This window comes from Parasteatoda tepidariorum, chromosome 8 (genome assembly GCF_043381705.1).
Source record: "Parasteatoda tepidariorum isolate YZ-2023 chromosome 8, CAS_Ptep_4.0, whole genome shotgun sequence".
Classification (NCBI taxonomy): domain Eukaryota; kingdom Metazoa; phylum Arthropoda; class Arachnida; order Araneae; family Theridiidae; genus Parasteatoda; species Parasteatoda tepidariorum.
This window is the reverse complement of record NC_092211.1, coordinates 3,199,729-3,224,094: the sequence shown is the minus strand read 5'-3', so window position 1 is coordinate 3,224,094 and position 24,366 is coordinate 3,199,729. Positions and strand designations below refer to the sequence as shown.

General features: G+C 29.8%; 1 long non-coding RNA gene across 1 annotated transcript in view; it reads right to left on the bottom strand.

Moving 5' to 3' along the window:
• Positions 1-7,903: 7,903 nt before the first annotated feature.
• Positions 7,904-24,366, bottom strand: part of LOC139426283 (uncharacterized) — a 40,709-nt gene continuing 24,246 nt past the window's right edge. Inside the window, exon 2 of the long non-coding RNA XR_011637514.1 lies at positions 7,904-8,070. This is a non-coding gene — a long non-coding RNA (uncharacterized lncRNA). The remainder of the gene's footprint in view (positions 8,071-24,366) is intronic.

The following is a 24,366-nucleotide window of genomic DNA, read 5'->3' as shown; positions in this document are numbered from 1 at the left end:
AGTTAACCTTTTGCCAACGGCGAATGATTATACCTGCTATTCTGGGCCTTTAGTTGTATTAGCCGTTACTAAAAGGTTAATATTAATAATGTATACGTACAGTGCAGGGCAGAACACCTCACTTTTCTCTGATTGACTATAATGTATGTGTTCAGTGCAAAGCAGAACACCTCACTTTCGTTTAATTGATTAGATTTTCTCGCCCTAGTACTCAATTTTTAGTTCGAGAGCGCAAGCTATAGGCTAATTTATTTGCGTATACTGTATTCTAAAAAAATATTTAAAAGCAGCTATAAAAACGAACTTTTTCTAAATGTACACTTAGTACCGAAATAATTGTTGTCATGTGACGTCCAATACAAACAAATCTTCGTGTCTTAGTATTTTTTTTTTTTAAATCTTTATCATCTGAGCCGCGATGGCTCAAGGGATAGAGCGTTTACCTTCCAATGAGGTGAACCAAGGTTCGATCCCGGGGATGGCTGATCTATACGAATTCCGCGTCCGGCTTGCACCGACCACAGTGCTGACGTTAAATATCCTCAGTGGTAGACGGATCATGGGTTAGAGTCCCCTTGCCGTCAGGCTAACTGTGGGAGGTTTTCCTGGTCTTCCTCTCCATGTAACGCAAATGTGGTTAGTTCCATCAAAAAATCTTCCACGAAGTCAAATTTCTCCCAAAACTTAATCCAGGAGTTCCCTTGTCTTCTGGATTTGGTTCAAAATTACAAGGCTGAGGAGTTGAATATTAGTAGTCGTAAACCCAAAAATTGGGTCGGCTGCTCAACGACGGTTATAAAAAAAATCTTTATCACCTGTGAAATTGAATTCCTTTTTTTTTTTAGTAATTGTTTACTTCTAATTTAAGTCACATGAGATCTTTCTTTTTTTATTTATATATTAATAATTTTCTTTTTGACACTAAGTGTAACTTACACTTATAAACGGAAAAACTTCACTAATTTCAAAATTAGGGTGGGAAAAGTTGACATGTTTCAAGCGCCTAAAATCAGGCGCGCATTATCATGATACATCTCCAAACGGAATGAAGGATGAGAGAGGCATTGATGTCATTAACGAAAGAAGGGACATCCAGTTGAATAAAAATAAGATTACAAAGTATTAAGGTGAGCTGATCTGACAAATGTGAAAAGTATTTTGCCGTTATCAAAGTAAAATTTGTACCCAAAGTCCCAACAAAGTGAGACAATAGTTTCATAATTTTATAACAGTCGTTGAGCAGCCGACATAATTTTTTTTTGAGGAGTTACGACTACTGAAGTTCAACTCCGTAGCCTTGTCATTTTGAACCCAATCCTGAAGACAAGGGAACTCCTAGATCAAGTATTGGGGAAAATTTGCCTTCGCGGAGGACTTTTTGATAGAACTAACCCGCATTTGCGTTACATGGTAAGGAAAAACCACGAGAACCTTTCACTGTTAGTCTGGCGGCAAGGGGACTCTTACCCATGAACTGTGGCCGGTGCAAGCCGAATGCGGAATTCGTATCGACCAGCCATCGTTGGGATTCAAACCCTGTTCACCTAATTGGAAGGCGATGGCTCTATCACTTGAGCCATCACGGCTCAAGTGGAATGCGACTGGTTTATCCAGTGTCGCCGAGGCTGCATTGGCATGGTATGTCGTAAATGCCTCAGTGATTATGCATACTGATAGAATCTTTATTGGATTAAAATCTAATTTTGTTAAAAAAGCCGGAAGAGAATTTTAAAATCAAAATGGAACAGGACATAAACAGTTTTTATGCAAACCGGGGAGAAAAACTATGTGGTAGTAAGTTCACTGTCAGGATTAGAATTAGACGTTTGGGACTAGTAAGTTTAGCAAGATCTAAATCAAATATAGAAGGCTTAAATCCACGGGTAGCAGTTAAGTTAGTGGAAAAAGTTCAGTTCGGAATTCGAAGAAAATCTTAAGTGAGTCGAAAACTAAAGCATAAAATGCAGATAATTTTTAGCAGTTAGGGTAAATGGTAATAACAGGTTTTTTTTCACTATATATTATTCTTATTTCCCACGTGCTTATAAAATAAATTACTCATATATTTAAAAAAAGTTCGAAATCAGACCGTAATAGATCAAATCTTGATTGATTGAATCCTGTTTTGTATTTTGGAATTGTTACGATTAAATCAATATTAATTTGTTTGATGGAAATCATTACTAGAAAGTCCCATCAATCATATTGCCCTGAATAATAAAGACTGTCGTTCATATTTCCTCTTAGTTAAACATAAATAATAAAAATCAAAACGTCGGAAATTGACGAGTCAAATTAAGGCTGTTTTCTGTCGTCGCACTAAATAATGCTTTGTTTCGAATAATATGCCATTTTCATCACTGCTGTAAGTTTGCAACAGTTATTCATGACTGTTAGATCTAGTTTAGTTGCGTCAAGTTTATTGTAAGTTTCAACAGTCAGCCAGTGTCCAATATGAAAATGCCACAACATTTTAATTTGAGGAAAAATCACAATTTGAAAAATAAATTAATTAAGTTAAAGTTCAAATTTTTTTAATTTTTAAAATGTTTAAAACCATTACTCAAAAGTGACATTATTTTAGCTCATCAAACGTTTGAAAAAATTCAGAACTATTTATTTATAGATTTTGATAATTTTACTCTAGGAGGGAAAATCTCGCCAAATTAGTGAGTTTTGTAAAATTTAATAATTTTTAAAATATATTGATGTTATTTACCTGTTTCATTGCTCTAATGATTCTTCACCGCAAGACGGTGTAACAACAAGATAATAATGCATTAAACTGAGGATTTTTTATTATTATTATCCTTGGCAAAAGAGCCATATAAAATGTTGTGGAAGATTCAAATGCTACAAAAACATTTAATATTCTTTTTTATTTTTTTTTTTTTTATTTCGAATAACTAAGTAAACGTTTGAGTGAATCATAATTTTGAGAAAAATTCAGATAATCTCTGAAAGTTAGAAAAATAATGTACATTAATAAAGTGATTCTCTTAAAAATGATTTATTTTCATATCATATTAACTTTCATAAGCTAAAGAAAGAAGATAATAAAATAAAATAAAATAATAATAAAATGAAATAATAATAAAATAAAATAATAACAAAATAAAATAATAAAATAAATAAAAATTATATGAAAAGCTACTTTTAAGAAAATATACTTGACCCGAACTTGTTATGAAATCAAGGGACTCAAATTGAAAGTTAAATGAAAATTAAAATATATTTAACTCTTTCTATAATACCCTGTTCATATTTGCATTCATAAATCACATTCAATACCCATTAAAAAATTTTTATTTTTAAATTTGCAAAAATCTATAGACTATGATACTTAATTCACAAAAACTTAATCGTTTATTATAAAATTAATAAACTTTTAAGCAAGATCAATAACGTATTCACGATCAAATTTAAATAGTTTCCAATTTGATTAAAATAAATTGCTGTATAGGGATATTCTAAACTATAATTAATAGGAAAAACTGATATACGCTCTTAAAGTCATACATTAATAATAATCTCTTTGAAATAATTTATTTTCTCACGATATTGACTTTCTCAAAATGAAAGAAACCTAATTATACAGCATGAAAGTAATAGATGCTATGATTAAATCAATATTAATTTCTCTGTTTGCTGCAATTCATTAATCTAAACCACCATCAATCATATTGCCCTAAATAAAAGTGACTGTCATTAATTATCATCGATATCTCCTCTCAATAATAATAATAAAAAATAAAAAAATCGTCTGCAACTTTTTTTTTTCAAAGTCAAACGATATTTCGTCTGCTCAGTTTGGCAACAACAAATTCAACCGGTTGGCGAAATTCGATCTCTTCTTTGGCGATCAAAATATCGTCTGCGCGATAATTTTTTTCCCCGTTCTTTTCTTTTCATTTCTAGTTCGCTGGCAAACCCTGAATGCTAATAAGAAAGAAAAGAAAAATAAACTGGCAGATTAATGGGGCTCGTGACAAAAGACTGAGCTTGTCGAATCTCAAATGAGCTGTCATTGTTTCCAAACCAAGCATCATTTATAAAACCTGCCGCTTCAAATAGAGAGATTTCGCCACTCGTTTATTTCCCCACACAAAATGTCCGCCAGATAATTAGAGGGATGGACTGACAGATGGAATGAAAAAGAGCGAACGTGAGGCGAATTAAGGAACAAAATAATAATAATAATGAATAAAAAATAATGTGGAATAGAGCGATTGAAATGAATGAAGGGAGTTGTTAAATAAGAAGGAAAAAACTTGGCGATGGGGTTTGTAATTATTTTGGCATGTTATTGCGCTAGTGAGTAAACCATGTTTAAAGGCGTCACTTTATAATTATTTCCTTTATACTTTGCTTGAGATGTTCAATTTGTATGTGCTTGTCATTTACTTTTATATAGTGAATTGCAGTCATGATTAACACTAGATTTGCTCCACTATAACTTAGAGCAATATTCTAAAAAGAGGTTATTGAATAAGTTATCGCAACTACGCCAAATAAATTATTTAAGAGAAATTAATTCCAAATTTTACCTGTTTATTTTTAATTAATTCATTAATTTTTTTTTGTTTTATTTTCATTTCTTGAAGCGTTTATATGATTACAATGATTAATGATAACAATCTGTTATCATTAATTATTTTTTTACATTTCAAAGAATGATTTAAGAACCACTCTAGATTTTTTTTTCACTGTAGCTTTAAAACAATATTTAAATGAGAGGTAATTATGGTATACTGTGGAACCACTAGAAGTTTAAAGCAAAATTTTATTCAGATGTTTATGATTTATCATAGTATCTCACTATGGCTTTAAAATAATATTTCAATGAAATGCTAGTATGATTTATTCTAGATTTTTCGAACTTTAAGTTGAGACAATATTTTGAGTTGTTATTATGATTTACTCTATATTTGCACTACAGAAACCGTAATCAATATTTTAATGAGAGGCTACTATGGTTTACTGCAGTTTTGTTCCATGATGACTTTAATATTTTATTTTAAGGTAATTATAATTTACAATAATTTGTCCCACTTTAGATTCAAAAACATGAAATACTAACAGTTACTCTTTAGGGAATATAAATTATATTAACGATAGCTATTTCAAATCATTATTATTTTCTACTTGGTAAAATATTTTTTCTGTAAGCAGATAGTTATTATTATTTGTTTTAAAGAAGCCAAGTACATAAGTGTTAATTAACTTAAAGTAATTTTCATCGTCGATTTAAAAAGAGAATTTCGATAACGTGAGCCAACTACTATACATTTTATGTCTAATAATAATAATAGATTAGTTACAAATAATAATCTGCTACCACTTTAAGAAAAACTTACAATAGGAGTTTAAATAGACATTTTTAATAATAATTTTATTTATTATTTTACTGACTGTACTCTTATTTGGAATAAACAATGAAATTATTAATTGTTTGTATGTATCATTATTATTACCATATTTACTGATTTTGACGTGACATCATGAGGTCAATAAATCTATCAAATATTAATAAATCCATAAATCAATCAAAAGTGTTAGAAAATTATGTATTAGATCAATTTCTTACTAATTTTTTTCAGAGCTTAAGCTACAGCACGAAATATAGAGAGATGTGAGGATAAAAAAAAAAAAAAAATAATATCTCAATGGACATTAATTAATAATAAACAATTTAACAATGAAACCTTTTCCAAAGGTAAATCAAAAAATAAATATGCAAAAAGAAGTACTTCAAAAAAAAAGTTCATGGTAAACAAAACCATAGAAACTGAAAAGTTTATTTATGGTCATAATGAAAAACTAAAACGCAAAAGTAATGATGTGATTTTTCTATTCAAAAATTATATGAATATAACAACCTATTTTGCTGGGAATCTGAAGCCCGAATTAAATATAATTGAATATTTATTTATAATTGAGTATTTATTTTGAATTAAATATAAATGAATTTTATNCATTTTATGTGTAATAATAATAATAGATTAGTTACAAATAATAATGTGCTACCACTATAAAAAGAACTCCCAATAGGAGCTTAAGTAGACATTTTTAATAATAATTTAATTTATTATTTTACTGACTGTACTCTTATTTGGAATAAACAATGAAATTATTAATTGTTTGTATGTATCCTTATTATTACCATATTTACTGATTTTGACGTGACATCATGAGGTCAATAAATCTAACAAATATTAATAAATCCATAAATCAATCAAAAGTGTTAGAAAATTATGTATTAGATCAATTTCTTACTATTTTTATTTTCAGAGCGTAAGATACACAAAATATAGAGATATATGAGAATAAATAAATAAATAAATAATATCTCTATGCACATGAATTAATAATAAATAATTCAACAATGAAGCCTTTTCCTAAACTAAATGGAAGAATAAATAAATAAAAAGAAGTACTTCAAAAAAAGTCCATGGTAAACAAAACCATAGGAAATGAAAAGTTCGTTTATGATCATAATACAAAACTAAAACGCGAAAGTAATAATGTGATTTTTCCATTTAAAAAATTATACGAATATAATGACCTATTTTGTTAGGAAATTGAAGCCCGAATTAAATATAATTGAATATTTATTTATGATTGAGTATTTATTTTGAATTAAATAAAAATGAATTGTATACAATAAGATGTATTTATTATTTAATTAATATACATGTTTTTTTTTTTTTTTTTTTAATAGGGAAAAAACTTTTAACATTTTGCATTTTTAAATTGGTTCTATATTCCAATAATTATAATTGTCATATATTCGAATAACAGATAATGCTTTTTATTATGTGTATTTTAATTGCATTGAAAATATCTACATAATTAAATTTCAAAGAAAAAAGTATTTAATCACATTTAGTTCAACTCAAGTGTCAAGAGCACTAATCAAACTGATTAAGCTCATAAGATTTTGTAGCAATAATCATATCACTAGTCTATGTTTCAGTTATTCACTACTGTCCTAAAGATACTTTTTATTTATTTATATATTTATTAATTTTTTGATCTCTTCTTTCCGTCAATCACACAAAACCTAAAATTACTTCGATATTAAAGTCTGACTCCAACTACTGACCAATCGGAAAAAGATTTCGTGATAAATCACTAGTGAGAATACAGTTACAGTTTTGACACCTGAAAAATACCTCAACAACTCAGTTACTCCGATAGAATTCAATAACTGTAACTTTCTTTGGATCAAAAAGCATCAAAACGACGCAACCATATGTCACAACTGCTTCACGCCAGCAAAATCATCCCATCTACAGATTGGACAGAAAAAAATCCCAAGAATCTGCTCTCCATCCTCCGATCCCCATTCTAGTAGTAGGAATATGAGATCCTTCCGCCGCCATTCATCAGGGATGGGGCACTATTTTAATCCGCTTGATGGGGTCATTCTCTTCACTTGATGTATGGCCCCTCGTTGCGAAGCGGCTGAAAGCTTTCCGCTCGACAGTTAAAGCGACGATAAATCAGTAGCCACAAAAGGTGCCGCCCGCACCGAAAAAAGAAGAGGCGTCCGGTGAAGGTAGGGGATGTGAGGAGGTTCCATACCCCTTTCCCCCCATTTATCACTCTTCTCTCCCCACTCCAGTTTAATGGACAACCAGGACAATTTTATTGGTACCGTGACCAGGATGAACTGCCGCCTGTCTGCAGCTATGGATCATTCCTGGAGTCTCTCTTGGTGCTCCGGTGGGATGCGGAAGATGAAAAGGATGCTGTAAATCAAGTGATCATCTTGTATTAGGTGGTGCTAAGGAATGGTTTTAGGAAAAAATATGGGGATATTTTGTGCCTTAAACGCCTTCTGGGCAGACATTCTTAAGGCCGAGGAGATGTTTGGCTCTAACAAAATGGAAGCAAAGAGAAAGATTTAAGCTATGCATTTTATTTTATTAAAATTAATATACAATCAATGGCTTTAGGATAGAAGCTCTCTTTTTTTTCGAATTTGTTCTTTCTATTTTCCTTGTTTTTTCGTTCGTATTCAATTTTTCGATATTTCTCCTTTCGACCATTATTTTTTTCATTATTCTGGAAAGAACAAATAACATTAAATTAATAATGAAATTAATTGATTTTCAATATTTTTTATCCAAAAAAGTGTTTCATAAGAAGTAATATTATTCTTGTTATTTGAACTGATTACTCAAAGGCTATTTTCATTAAGAAATTTATTTATCTTTCATAAATTTATATATTATGATATGATATTATAATATTAATGATGTATCTTGTTACACGACAGTCATTAGGATATTAAAGGAAAAATGACGGATTTGATAAAAGAAATGCCTTTTGTACTTTTATTTATTTATTTGACGGGAGGAGTGTTCATTCTTTCAATTCCTCATTCTGTCATTCCATTTCTTCATTTTTTTTCAATTACTAATAAATATTAGATCTAAAATAATAATAATTAAATGAATTGTGTTTTTTCCTAAGGCGCTTTTATTTTTGTCCTAGGCTAACGAAGGTCTTTTTGTTCTAGGAAAGAAATTCTAGTTCTTGGTAATTCAGAATCTCGTCTTTTTACGCTATCCCTTTTGTCTGCCCTCGTCTGCCACCACTTTTTAACTAAATATTTTAAGATTTTGAAACTAAAAATCGGTACGTGTAGCGAAGGTTGGTTAAAAGGAAGCTATATCATGGGAAAAATGTATCGTCGCGAAATCTGCTCCATTTCCATAACTAAACTAAAACATGGAAAAAGTGAGTTTTGGCAATTGTAGAATAAGCCATGAAGTTTCAATTGCTGAAGGAAAGGAATATAAGGCATAGAAAAAGTGAGTTCTGCCTGGCAAATGTAGAATAAGCAATGAAATTTCAATTGCTGAAGGAAAGGAATTTAAAGCATAGAAAAAGTGAGTTCCGCCTGGCAAATGTAGAACAAGCAATGAAGTTTCAATTGCTGAAGGAAAGGAATTTAAAGCATAGAAAAAGTGAATTCTGACTGGCAAATGTAGAATAAGCAATGAAGTTTCAATTGCTGAAGGAAAGGAATTTAAAGTATAGAAAAAGTGAGTTCTGACTGGCAAATGTAGAATAAGCAATGAAATTTCAATTGCTGAAGGAAAGGAATTTAAAGCATAGAAAAAGTGAGTTCTGGCTGGAAAATGTAGAATAAGCAATTAAGTCTCAATTGCTGAAGGAAAAGAATTTAAAAATGCAAGTAGATTATTGGAAGAGAACTTCCCCAATACATAATTCTGAGTTATCCTTTTATATATTCTTTTTTTACTTTAGTATTATGAAATTTTTTTCTTCTGTGTTTGAAATTTCTTGGCTAAGTTTTCCTGAACTCAGATTTTCTATATTTTAAATTACTTATGGAGGTGCAAGAAGCCATGAAGTTGTCATATGGAGTTGTCGTTGTAAAGTACTGAAGTTCAAACCCTGGCAGCAACTTGAAGCCCATGCAATTTCAGATCAATAGATACCAACTTGTCTGGGAAGCAAAGGCGGTCAGTGCGCAGTGCTGATAACATTGACAACTTCATACCGTTGGCCACGAAATTGTTGAACTTACCTCTTAGACGCGAAACAAGCTGTTTCGAAAATGCGTTATTTTTTGAACCTATACTTGAGACAATAGTGTCTGTATGAGCCGTGTTGGCTCAGGGGACAGAAAGTTCGCATTCCAAGGAGTGAATCGAGTTCGAATCCAAGCGATGGTTGGTCGATAAGAATTTCGCACCGACAACAGTGATGACGTAAAATATTCTCTGTGGTAGACGGATCATGGGTTAGAGTTCCCTTGCCATCAAGTGAACCGTGAGAGGTTTTGTGGGCTCGATCGCGTTTTTCAAGAAACTTAAATTTTCTAGTTTGTGAATTATTATTATTTTTTCCGGAATTGACTTTTTTGTGAACTTCATTGACGTCTGTGAACTTCTTATTCACTTTTTTGTGAACTTATATTCCTCTCTCTTGCGAATTCATATTCACTTTTTTTTTGTTGCAACATTCCTAAGTCCATTTTTTTTTCTTTAAATTTCAATTAAAATTAACTTTTGAAATTTAAATAAGTCATTACTGGTAATACAGGCAAATATTTCATTTAAAAACTTGAATATGTAAGATAGAGTTTTCTGAAAAACAATGACGTAGAAAAATAATGTGACACAAATCATTACTGTTTGCCGTTACTTCTTTATATTATAATTGTATTTACAATGTTTTACAACCTATAAAATTCTAAGAAAGGAAAAAAAAAATGAAAAGTTTAGAGTAATGTTCCCCCTTTAGGAAAACAAGGGGAAATAGCAAACAAATCTCTTTTTCAGCAGTGAATAAAATGATGAGGTAATTATAATTCAGTGAGCGGATATTAAGTAGTAGGATCCTCCCCTTCTCGGACCCTTTGTGGACACTACTGTCTATAGTATCCAATAAAATCACTAGAACTGACAATGAAGTGTCCAGCAAACAAAAACTGAGATCCTATAGAATGAGTTTCTCTGTCCATAAGAGCACGAATAAAGAGGTTACTCGAAGAAAAAAATAATTTCTCGCCAAAAAGATTGGCAGGATTAATACTTTTCAGATTGTCATCGTCTAGCATGAAAATAAAAGAAAGATTATCAGAAGCATGATAAAACAAGCTTCCAAAATTTTTAAAAGTTTAGAAATTATTTCGGTACCGAAGTTTATTGTCCATTGCTTAGTGGAGGAGAATTAAACATCTTATTCCATCTACCAGCGCTGTTTATGATTAGTATTTTGAAAATGGCACAAAGCGTCGCTATGCAAAAAACTAAAAAAACTACAGTTTTGTGAAAATGAAAAGCGTTAGTGGTCTAATTTTTTTTACATTTAAAAACTTACCCCACTGCTGCAATACTTGTGCTTATAAAAATGTGCAAAAACTGAGACTAAGGCAGTGATTTTTCATATTTTTCATTTCGGTAGAAAAATGTCGCCAAATTGGCAATTTTTTAAAAAAAGTTTAATATTATTTAAAATATTTAAGTTATATGTCTGTACTAAAGCCCAACTAATTCTTCATGGTATGATTATATACATATAGTTTAAAATCATCACATTGCTTCAAGTGCAAAGCAGTTAAATTATGGCTTTTTTATTTTCCTTGGCGACAGAACTTCGAAAAACATCGTTAATAATAATCATAGACCAGCAGGCTAAGTACCTTTGACCATATACTAGATTGTCTGGGGCTTTTCAGACAAGATCTAACCCAATTCTAGTATTAGACTTTCTTAGAGTGACAGACTTCATAGACCTGATTTAGCGTTGTTAAACAACGGAGATATGCAACAACAACAACCACTCGTAATATGTATTTTTAGAACTCGTGTCTAAAATGAAGTGAAAAAAGTATAATTACATTGATTGTAAAATGAATTGGAACAGTTTTTTGTCGGAACAGTTGTATGCAACATTTTAATGAGCTTTCAAATATATAGCGAAATTTTATCAACGTGCAATTTTTTTTGTAATAAAAAATTACAAATTCATACAGCTTTAACTAGAACAGTGAAAAAAAAGAACCGAAAAATAAAGCCTCGAAAAAAAAAAAAGAATTCGAAATGTACGCACCTTAAAAAAGCACTTTCAATTTGATTTTTTGAAGCATATTATATCCCAAAACTTTTTTTTGTTTGCTTTACTTTGCTATTTCCAAGAAATCTTAGGTGATTATTACAGTTAAAAAACAAACATCGATTATATTTTTGGTAAATGCTAAAAAAAGAAATTCATAATAAAATTTAAAAAAAAGAGAGATCTAAGCCCGGTAAGCACTTTGTGCGTCTATATTATTAGCTATAAGCTCAAAACAGTACATACGAAAGCATAGCTTTTATTCTTTTAACAAAATCACTGTATACCAATGTTATTAGATTACACAAATAAATATATAGCTTTAGGATAGAAGNCAATGTCTAAATAAGAAACCACGTACAGTTTTATTTGTTTTTTTTTTTTTACTCCTTCAACATTTACACTTCAAATATGTTACACTGAAGAGGGTATGATTTGTTCGACGGCGAAAACTAATGATAAAACAGTTAAAAATAAATAAATAAATATATAAATAAATATATAAATAAATATATAAATAAATATATAAATAAATATATAAATAAATATATAAATAAATATATAAATAAATATATAAATGATTAAAAACAAAATATGCTTCCGAAATCAAATCTTTACTGAGGAAGTCTGGCTTAAAAACATCAAAAACTCTTTGACTGTCAGAGAAAACTGAAAGAATGTGAAAAACGCTTAATGCTAATTAGATTTAACAAATTTGCACAAGTATTTTCATAAAATATGTGCTGTGTGCATAAAATTTCAATCACAATTTTCCACTTCTTGCAATAGAAATAAAACTTAACTCACACTGGAAGCTACTTTTGAATCGAATAATCTGATTTCAAATATATATTTAATTTTAATTTATGTTTATTTAATTTCATCTGTTTCATAGATCTTAGTAGTTACAAATTGAGGGGGGGGGATATTATTTGCTAATATTTATTTGAGATACGATGCAACTAACATTGTATCTTCCTTATTTGGAGGAATTTATATGATATTAGTCAAATATTCTCAGATTTGGAAATTTAATAACAATATTTTGATTTTTATTGCAAGTTAATCAGTTTTGCTTATTTATTTATTTTTCCACTGTTTCAGCCAGAAATAATCCATTTTGAATTTTTTTCAATATACTCAGATTTATTTTTTTATTTCATTAATTTTATTATTATAATTACTTTGTGTGTGATGATTTTCCATATTGGCGAGGAAACTTAAGGAGGTTTGAAGCCCAAAAACAAGCGATGTGCAGCCAATTATTTCAAACGTCCTAAATCAAGAATGTATTGAGAAGTAGAAATCTCTCTTGAACACAAAAGGAAACGAAGACCGACTCAAATATTTACCCTCGCCAAAAGATCCAAGTTTTAGACACCCCAGGGGTGTGTTTGCTCTGCTCTTCTTTTCGCCCAATGGTCAGAAGTGGTGATTTGAAGGATACAGAGGGACAACTTAGCTGTAATCAAATGATAATTAGGAGTCTCACTCTTCCTTATCTTCATTTAATCAATAGTTAACTGCAACTGTTTGTTAGATTCGTTAGACAGTTTGATAAAACTTAATATGATATACTCAATATTATAAATTCTATATTATATTCCCATCATATTATTTTTAAAATTTTACTCTTTATATGATATTGCTGTAATACATTCTTTCTAAAATTTTATTCTATTTATGATTTATCTATTATACTTGTATATTCTTCCTCTTTATATGATATTCCTATCAAGTATTCCTTCTGTAGTCATATTATTTTTATGATTCATTTCATAATCTGAAAATTCTTTTAAAGACGTTATTATTATAATTTTACATTATCAATATTATGATTCAATTTATGTATAATAATAATTCTTTTCTTCCTTCTATTGAGCTGTAATTCACTTCATAGCTTGATAATTACAATTTCATAATACCAATTTTTATGTGCCATCTATGATTTTTTTATGGTTTTGTATGGCATGTATCTAAGGCATGATAAATCTCTCTATTTTGTGATAATTAAGATTTCTATAAATTAATCGTTTGCTTATTCTTTTTATGTTTTTTTTTTAAATTTTGTTATTATATTTTTATAACTTGAAACTCTTTCGAATTTTTATAAGTTGTTTATGTCACCGTTTCCTTCAGTTTCGAATACCGTATTGGCAGACTTCGCAAGCTTGCTACTNCCGGAAGATTTCTTGAGTTTAAAGTAAAATAATAAATAAATAAATAAAAAAAAAAAAAATTTTTTTAAAAATCTAGCGATTTTAATAATTTTTATGAGGGAAAAAAAAAGTCTTGATATCATTTATATTCATTCTAATTTTGAGAAAAGAATTTAACGTTCAATCGGAGGTGGTAATTATGAAATAAATAATGAAATGCTTTTTTCCGGTGCTCTTTTTCCTGGCTCTTTCTTCGGTGCTTTTTATTTCTGGTGCTCTCTTTCTCATATAAGTCCGCAATCTGATCACAAAAATATAAGTCGTGAAATATAAGTTCGTAATCTAATCACAATTTGATATGTAAGGTATGTGATAATATTAATTCTCTATAGATTTTTCCTGATAAAATTATTCCAATGCAGTTCAGTTTTCGAAGATAGTTAGGTATTATAATTTTGCTTCCTTTTAGAATTTTGATAAATATCTTCGTTTTTGCGCAATTTATGTTTGAAAAATTTTTAAATGTCTTCTAAATCGGTTTTTATCTATTTGTCTAATAAAATACGAAAATGGAATAATTACAATTAAATTTTTTCTGGGGATTGCAATCAATACAATTCTGGAATCAGCATTTTTCTATTTCTTAAGTTTAATTTGTGAAAAGTTTAAATTTTTATAAAACAAATTTGCAATTTTTAATAGCTTACTCGTAACCATGAATTACATAATTTTATTGTTTTACATTTTTGAAAAAAAAATTTCAGAAAAACAAAGATTATTAAACACTATTTCTCCTAATCTACTAAGGCGACATTTTTAAAATATACCTGCACTGAAATGATGATGTTGAATGGTAATCTATCATTAAAAGTTTGTTAAGTGCAAAAAAGCAATTGGAAAAAGCAAATTACATTTTAATCTAAAATAACAAGGGAAAATACAATACAAAAAATACAATTTTTTGTATCATTTCTGTGTTTTTATATATTTTTACAGTAAGAATATTGTATTTAATTTTTAAATGTTGTTATGCAATTTTGAGCGGGACACTTTCCTGAGCAAGTTTCTGCGAAATAAGAGCTAACAGGTCAGAGGAAAAATAAATTAATTTGGCGGCAATTTAACACAAAGAGAAGTTAAGCTCTTTTGACGTGATTTACACGTCACAGGTTTTACTTTGGTGAGACTTTTAATCCTAAAAAGACACCAAAAATTCTTCTACGCCTTCTGGTCAGAGGAGGCAATGTTATATAACTTTGTCAAATCATCCAAGTTCAACAGACCCATAAATCGAGCTCCCTCGCCAACTTAACACCAACAGAGGTCATAAGGTAGCAAAAAAGACAGTCCAACAAAATGGCACATGCTAAATTCAAAGAATGCCGACGGATCGTTGGCAAGAATATTTCTGAGAAAAAATCTTAAATTTTAATGATCCAGCTTAGTTATACAAATGGGCGGACTAACTTAAACGGATGAATAACAACCCCATTTCTTTTTGAGTTGCAAAAAATAAAAAATATCTGAAACCAAAATGTATAGTGTCTTCTACAGTACAAAAAAAAAAATGTAAAATTCATTCTAAAAAAATATCCTTTTGAAAAAATAGTATTTGCATATTATTATTTTATAACTATACAATATGTGTGATTAATGAAGTTCAGAACAATTTTAGAACTTCTTAAGAATCTTAATCATTTTGTTATATAGTATGTAGTGGAAAAAAATCCTTTTCGTGAACTTTAAATTAATCCTCAATTAATGTTAGTTTTTAAAGAAAATACCTAATTTCATTCGAATAAATAATTACATTATAGTATTTTGGCTCAATGATTTGAATTGAATTGATTGTTAAATTCACATACTTTTTTATAGGTCTTTTTTTTCCTGTGCTAGTTTTTATGCATTTTTCTCATGCTTTTTTCCGGTGTTTTTTTCTTCTTTTTTCTCTCTTTCTTTTTTTTTCCCCGAGGTTTTTCTTCGAGTACTTTACTTTCCAGTGCTTTTTTTTCCACCTGAAGACTCTAAAGTTTTTTAAATTAATTTTAATTACGATAAAAATTGTCTTAAAATAAATAGTTTTCCAAAAAAAAATAATTTATGATAATAATGCCCTAAAACAGGCTTTGTAAAACATGCGGCATTTAAAAATTGGAGAAATTAGCATTTCGAAATTTAGGCATAGATAAATCATTTATAACGCGTTTAAGATGCCTAATTTTTAAATTTAATTTCACGCCGAACCGAGCATCTTTCCAAACAGTTTCAGAAGTGATGCATTTGTTGCTCCACAGTGCTTCAAAAGTTCAATAATTGTTATTACATTTGCTTTAAAAGTGAAATAATTGTTGTTTTAGAGAGCAAAGTGATACAAATAGTGACCCAAATTGCATCAAAAGTGTACCGTTACCTCTGATTTCTCCAAAAATGCTGCAATTTTTGCTTCAGAAGTGCAACAACCGTTGCCCTGAAAGTGTAAAATTGGCTTCTCCTAATGAGTGTTATAATAGACTGCATAAAAATTGTTGCTTCAAACTGTTTTAAAATTGTAATAATTATAGATCAAAACAGTTCCAAAAGTGAAACAATCGCTGTTTCACAATGACTCCACTAAAGTGTAACTTGCTTCAGAATTTACTAAAGTGCAACAACCATTAATTAACACAGATTGCTTCAAAAGAGTGATGTAATTTTCCGTTCCAGACTGCGCCGCAACACCAAACTACATCCTTGTATTTGTTGAAATCGAATTATTTGAAAATCAGCTATATCTGCAAAAAGAAAATTAACAACAACTCCAATAACAGAAGCGTACCTAATTGTACAAGAAATTACACTTTATTGATGCCCTGACTACTTGCTTCTGCACCACAAAAACCTCGAAACCAAATGGGAAAGGGGGTTAACCCCTTAATGAAGAGAACATAAAACCATCTCACCAAGGAATTCTATCCGAGTGATTGAGAACCTAGGTGAACCAAGGTCTAGTAAGAGATTACTCAGACCTCTGTCGGCAGCATCGATCAGGTAATTAGAGCTCTAGAGGGGGAGAAGGTGTTGAGGGGTGCAACTAAGCCATCTTAAGCGTTTTAATTATACCCAATTTCGTTTCTCTCTTGCAGTGGGCGAATGTTCCAAAAGCCGCAGTGGTGTAATAATGACGGTGTTAAAGACGACGGCTTATTGTCTCTCATTTGGGTTTTCTGCTAAATGGCTCGGTCGAGATGACAAGAGGTTAAAATTGCATTGATAACAGGTTCCTTACTTTAAAGTGAATCGCTTGTTTTTAAAAAGTTTGGGAATTATGTTTTAATTTTTGATCATCCCAGTTCGTTGAAATTATTAGGTTACTCCTGGGGTACTTTAAATTATCCGAAAGTTGTTGATAAAATTATGCTGACAGGCCAGGAAAGCAGCAAAAACAGAAAACAAAACTAAGTTTAAAAATTCTTCAATAAAGATTTTAACTGAGTTACCTCATACCCGCTTTCAAAATTAAAACGATTATTTAAGTTTATAAATATCAAGTGAAAGACAGTCCAGAATAGACAAGAAGATAAAGATTCCTTCAGATTTTGTCTTTGTTTTGTAAAACTTCGGTAGTAACAGGATGCAGCTCTTTAACAAAGTATTTTACACTGAGCACTTTGTTGCTTTTCGCGAATGTACTGAAATTGTGGTGCATCACTGAACCATCTTTCCTAATAATTTTCGAGAACTCTAATTATAATTTGTACTCACTGGCTCTTTCTTTACAAGGATATAGAAAAATGCATTAAAACCTGCCAAATAACCAAGAATTTTCTGGTTCGTTTCTAGTGTTTTTATTAAATTTATGATTAAAAGCAACTAAGTTCAAGAGTTAAGAGATATTTCTACCGATTCAAATGCAATTTTAAATGAAAATGTATCAAACTATATTAAAAATGATAACATAAATTAATTAAAAATTAATGTCTCATCCATACCAATCAATCTGAACTTTAATAATTAGTCAGCGATTAGGGATGATAAATTATAAAGTAGTTAATAGTTTCCACAAAAATTATTATTCTCCACAGAAAGGGACTTAACTGAATGTGGCCTTTTTTGTTGTTAATATAAATATGATTATGAATTAAAAATTAATGTCTCATCCATTCCAATCAATCTGAACTTTAATAATTAGTCAGCGATTGGGGATGATAAATTATAAAGTAGTTAATAGTTTCCACAAAATTTATTATTCTCCACAGAAAGGGCCTTAACTGAATGTGGCCTTTTTTTGTTGATATAAATCCGATTATGAATTAAAAATTAATGTCTTATCCATACCAATCAATCTGAACTGTATTAAATAGTCAGCGATTAGGGATGATAAATTATAAAGTAGTTAATATTTAATAGTTTCCGCAAAAATTATTATTCTGTACAGAAAGGGACTTAACTGAATGTGGTCTTTTTTTGTTGATATAAATCCGATTATGAATTAAAAATTACTGTCTCATCCATATCATCAGCGATTGGGGATGATAAATTATAAAGTAGTTAATAGTTTCCACAAAATTTATTATTCTCCACAGAAAGGGACTTAACTGAATGTGGCCTTTTTTGTTGTTAATAAAAATATGATTATGAATTAAAAATTAATGTCTTATCCATACAAATCAACCTGAACTTTAATAATTAGTCAGCGATTGGGGATGATAAATTATAAAGTAGTTAGTAGTTTCCACAAAATTTATTATTCTCCACAGAAAGGGACTTAACTGAATGTGGCCTTTTTTGTTGTTAATATAAATATGATAATGAATTAAAAATTAATGTCTCATCCATACCAATCAATCTGAACTTTAATAATTAGTCAGCGATTAGGGATGATAAATTATAAATTGGTTAATAGTTTCCACAAAAATTATTCTTTTCCATAGAAAGGGACTTAGCTAAATGTGGCCTTTTTGGTTGTTAATATAAATCCGATTATGAATTAAAAATTAATGTCTCATCCATACCAATCAATCTGAACTTTAATAATTAGTCAGCGATTAGGGATGATAAATTATAAAGTTACGCCCAAACAGGCAAAGAAAACAATTTGGGACTTAATGGAGTTTCGCTGCGAGCAACTAATTCCGTAATACAATAGTTACCTTCAATAGGCGATAATTTCAGCGACGATGGGCAACTCTTTGTGACCCGCAGAAACAAGGCAAAGCGTGACAAATGCTTTAAATTATGAAAGCTATGATTAATGGCCACCGAATTCAAAAGCTTCCTCATTTTATAATCACCATCTGCTTCGGCGTAAGCATCGGCCTAACAGGATACAGCCAATCACGTACGTAATTTCCACTTATCTTTTTCGATAAAACGAAATATTGTTTTTATTTTATTTCCTCTGGAAATCGCCGTTCAGAGTATATAACTTAAGCTTGTAATGGGGAAGGTACTTTTCAATGTGGTTTCCGTGACTTTTTGCTGTAAGTTTAGTTTTAATGTTCTGCTTCGGCATTGGCTTTCATGTTTTAATGCTGATTAAATGACAATTTGAATTCGCACACTCAGAATCAGAATGTTTTCGTTTATCTTTTTTTGCTGGGGCATATTTTTATGACAAACAAACGGAGCTATTTGAATGTTAATGCTAACTTATATGCTGGGAAAGATTCCATTTTATGTTCCATTCAAAAATTAGTCTTGAGAATGGCAATTATTGGCTGAAATTATTATCACGTGCAGGCACGATAAACGTTATAATACGAGAGGAAATAAGTATAATTTTCATTAATAAAGAATGGGAAATTAGTTTTATTTGCTTTATTTTAGCGGGGAAATTCAAGAGCCTTCTAAACAGATCAGAATCTCTTGGAAGCATTCTCATTTTTGTCAGTTTTAAAACCTTCCACGTCTTTAGACACAGCTTTTCAATTATCAGCATAATTTGGAATTGTAGGAATAAAGGAATACGGAGCCCATTCATGAATTATCAGCGCAATCTGGAATAAAAATCAGGAGCTTAAGTTCATGTTCATTTATAATCAAGACAAAAAGCAGAAAATATGCTAGTAGTTAAACAGCGTTTTTCGAAGCTGTTTCGCCAAGAAAAATGAAGAAAAAAAAAGTAAAAAAAAGCCACAATTCATGTGCCTTACTCTTGAAGCAAAGCTATCATTTTAAACTTTATATGTATACCAACTCGCCGTGAGGAATTATTTGGGCTTTAGAACGGGTAAATAACTTAAATATTCTAGAAGTTAGTTAGACTTTCTTAAAAAATCGCCAATTTGGCAAGATTTTCCAACTATACATGAAAATTATCAAAATTAATGAATGATTGTCAATTTTTTAAATTTTTTTTGAGCCTATTAAATGCAGCTTTGGAATAGCTGCTTAAATATTAAGAAATTAAATCACAAAAACTTTTCTCTTTTTTATAAAATTATGGCTTTTTTTTATATTGAAGTTTATTGTGCCATTTTCAGAACTACCATAGAGGGCACTCGCTAAAGATAAGTTAAACGTGACCTAACTGTCTGAAGCATTATTTCATGTGCTGACAGAGTCTCCAAAATTAGCGCTTCTTATTTAACTGTGTTTCCTTTTTTTAAATATATATATTATGTTCTTATTCAACATTTTAAAATGAAGGTACATACTATGTACCAGCATTTAAAAAAATTTCCAATTACTATTAAAAGTATTCCAAGTATCAAAACTCTAAACACTTGAAATATACTTCGAATCAAAAATCATAAGACGAGAAACGTACCTCTAATCAAAATTCAAAACATGAAAAATATACTCTCAATAAAAGCTCAAAAACATGGAATATATACTTAATGTAACTAAAGTCGCAAGTAATATTCTTCTAATCAAATTTCAGAATAATACTTCGGATTAAAACTCAAAACACTGAGCGAAATTATATTTCTGTTCAAAACTCATAACACTGAGAGAAATTATACTTCTGTTCAAAACTCAAAATACTGAGAGAAATTATAAATGTGTTTAAAACTCATAACACTGAGAGAAATTATACTTCTGATCAAAAAATCAAAACAAATGAGAAATTATACTTCTGATCAAAAACTGAAACGTAAGGAGAAATGTTCTTCTGATCAAAAATCAAAACAGAGGAAGAAATTATGCTTCTGATCAAAAATCAAAATACGTGGAGAAATGTACTTCTGATTAAAGACTCAAAACACTGAGAGAAAAAATACTTTTGATCAAATCTCAAAACGCATGAGAAATTAGTTTTGATCAAAACTCGAAACACGATGAGAAATTACTTTTGATCCAAAAATCAAAACACGGGGAGAAATTTACTTCTATTCAAAGCTCAAATTTCTAGAAGTTTGCTTTCGATTCTATAAATAATATTAAATTTATTTAATATAATAATATTGAATTTAAAGTTTTAGTGATCAAACGGATGCTCCATCTGGCTGGACTTTTGCCTCCTTCACCACCTCTCATCTGTACGTCACTGTATTGCATAAGCAAAAGGACTAAAGTGTGTGTCGGTTGTAGCATTACTTAATAGTTTCAAATCTGAATGATTTTTTTTTAATACAGTTGCTTTGCATTTCAAACACATGGTGCATTTTCAAAAGGAATAATCATTTTCAGGATTTCATCTAATTATTTTTTCTATAAAAACTCTTATTTAATTTTTTATCATTTAAATCTTACACAATTTCAAGACAATCATACATGTTTTTTTTCTTTTTTTTTTAATTATAAGAGTTATACCAAGAAGCAATTCATAAAAATTTAATTATTTATATTGCTGGAAATTTTTCCAATCAGTCAACAATAATGCCCTCTCGATTATTTTTGAACATGGTAAAGAATAAGAACACGGCAATGACACGAAATCTCAGTTGAAATCGAACAAAAACGAAAACTAAAACTTCCAAGCATGGACCACCCAGAAAGCTTGACTATTCTAATGACTATCATAGTCTTAGAATTTCGAAGAAATGCAGCACACCGTATGCGCTGTTCCTTGTCGTAATAACAGTTTTTTAGATGATAGTTTTAACTTTTAATTGGAGTAATAGCGCAGGATCAAGATTAACGCCAGAGAACGCGATTAGCGAAAATGCGTACCTACCGCCAAGTAATGACACTTGAGATACGTTATCTTTTTGTATTATTGGCGAAATTACTATAATTTCATTTGGCTTTATTATGACTCGTGACTTCGATTTTTATTGCTGTGCGACATACCCATGCGCTTTAGGTATTTCGCCAAGCGAGATGTAGATATTGAAGTTTTGTAAATGCCGATAATAGCCTAAGGATAATAATATGTCATCGATGAAATTTGTCATTTTTATGGCATGATTATGGCCTTTGTTTCCGACTAGTTTTTATACGCAAAGCCCATTTTCAGTAGTATTAGAACGGTTGTAACTTCAGAGCTGATTTTATCTTTCACAAAACCTTTACCAAGTGTATTTAAATATGTATTTTTGATCAATTCTGAGTACTACATAGAATTTTAATATTAGGCGTATAAAATATTCTAGTATAAAAACTAGAAAATATTATTGTATTAAATTATAAAATAGCATTAATTTACTTAACAACTAATTAAAAAGAAATTTTTTTTTTGCTTTTTGAAGTATATATTCATAATACTGCAAATTAATCAATTAATTACTTTATTTTGTGCATCTAAGTCAAGTACTTTTTCATAAATATGTGCAAAATAAAGCCTATTTGAGCCCATTCTAAAGAAACATTTTTTATTTTTATATATAAATAAAATGTTTTATTTGAACGGATTTAAATTTGACTTCATAACCAGTGTATTTTTTTTTATTCAAATTAATTCGATCTGGCAAAAAATAAATTATGGGTAGAATAATTATATCAGAATGTATAAAACATAAACTATGATATATGAAAAAAAAATTTAAATTTGGAAGAAAAAAATTAAAGGCTTAAAACAGAAAACTAAACCTATTAACCAGTGTTTTGAACCATAATTTGGCTAATTTAATTTAACTAGACATTTTAGAACCAGATTTTGCCCTATCTACCCACCATAACCACAATATTTTGAACCAGAATTCATCTAATATAACAAAGAAATTCTGACTATAATTTAAATAACCTAACAAGAAAGTGCTGATCATAATTTAACTAACTTAATTTTACCGAATCCGAATCTCTTAAGCCAGAATTTATCTAGCCTGACCAGAATATTTTGATTTTGAATTAATCTAACCTAACAGGAATGTCTTGAATCAAAATTTATAAAATAAAAAAATAACCTTTTGAATCAAAATATAACTTAACCAGAATGCTTTAAACCAAAATGTCACATTAATTAACAATTTTTTTTTCCATTTCGAATTAATTCAACCTATCATAAATTGAAATGTTTGAACTATTATTACTTAACTTAACAGGGTTTTGAGCTAGAATTAACCTAATGTAATGGGGAGTGCTGTATATCAATATTTATCATACTTTTCTTGAATATTTTGAATAAGAATTTATCTTACTTAAAATATAAAAAATAGACTATAATTTGCGCGAGAACTTGATTTCGAACCGTAATTTGATCCATATTTGAAAATACCTTAAAATTTCAGTACTTTAGAGTAAATCTCTTTGCTGGGAATAAATTTTTTCTTTTAAATACGACTGTGCTACTTCATTTTTAGATAGAACAAAGAGTGGTTCAACTCATTTTCAGATAGAACAGAGAAAAAGAATTTTATTCTACTGGGGAGGGAAAATAAAAATAAAAAATTGGAATAGAGTAGATTGGGGGTGGTTTCTCTCACATTCTAAATGAAGTTCTTGGGGCATGTAATACCAAAGGAAAACAGTTCTTTTCGAACGAGCTATTTGATCAGGAGAAGGTGAAGACGTCTTGGTTAAACAGCTGGGGTCTCAGGTGCCAATACAGCCTTCGTTAGGGACACTCGTGGCCTAGGGCTGCTCGAAAATTCCATTGTTTTATCCTGAATGTCGCCAACCCTACATATTTTCTCTAGAATGATACATATATATAGATTCTCAGGAACTGCATCATCAATAAGAACAGTTTTGTTGCCAGTGTCAAGTCTGCAATACTGCAACAAATAATCGTTTATTCATTAAATCTTTTCGTTTATTTCCTCACTTTAATCATATCTTTCCCAGTTCTAATAAAATGAAGAAATTGCATGATTTTTGTAAAAAAAGTTAAGTTCCTCACCAGTGACAGTGTTTTTTATTTATTTTTTTTATCTTTTTTTTTTAGAAATTTCCGTAAAATGTCGAAAGAGTTTTTTCAGAAAATGTACTTGTGACCTAGGGATACTCAGTACTTTCATTGTATGTATATATATATTTCTCTTCAACGGTGACATAAAAAGCCTCATTACAACTCCCCGAATGGCAACGCTAGAAAATCGACCAATGATTGCCGCTAAAAATGTCACGTGCCAAATCTAGCTGAGATGACTCAACATGTAGCTCTTTTAAAAACGGAAACTGAAATAACCAGAGAGCATCAGCTACGGCAATCTCATACTATTAAGCTAGGCAGAAGTGAGTAGTCTTTGTCGATAGATCTCTATTTTAGTATTTTGTCGAAAGCGCTTTTTTTCACGAATTTATATAT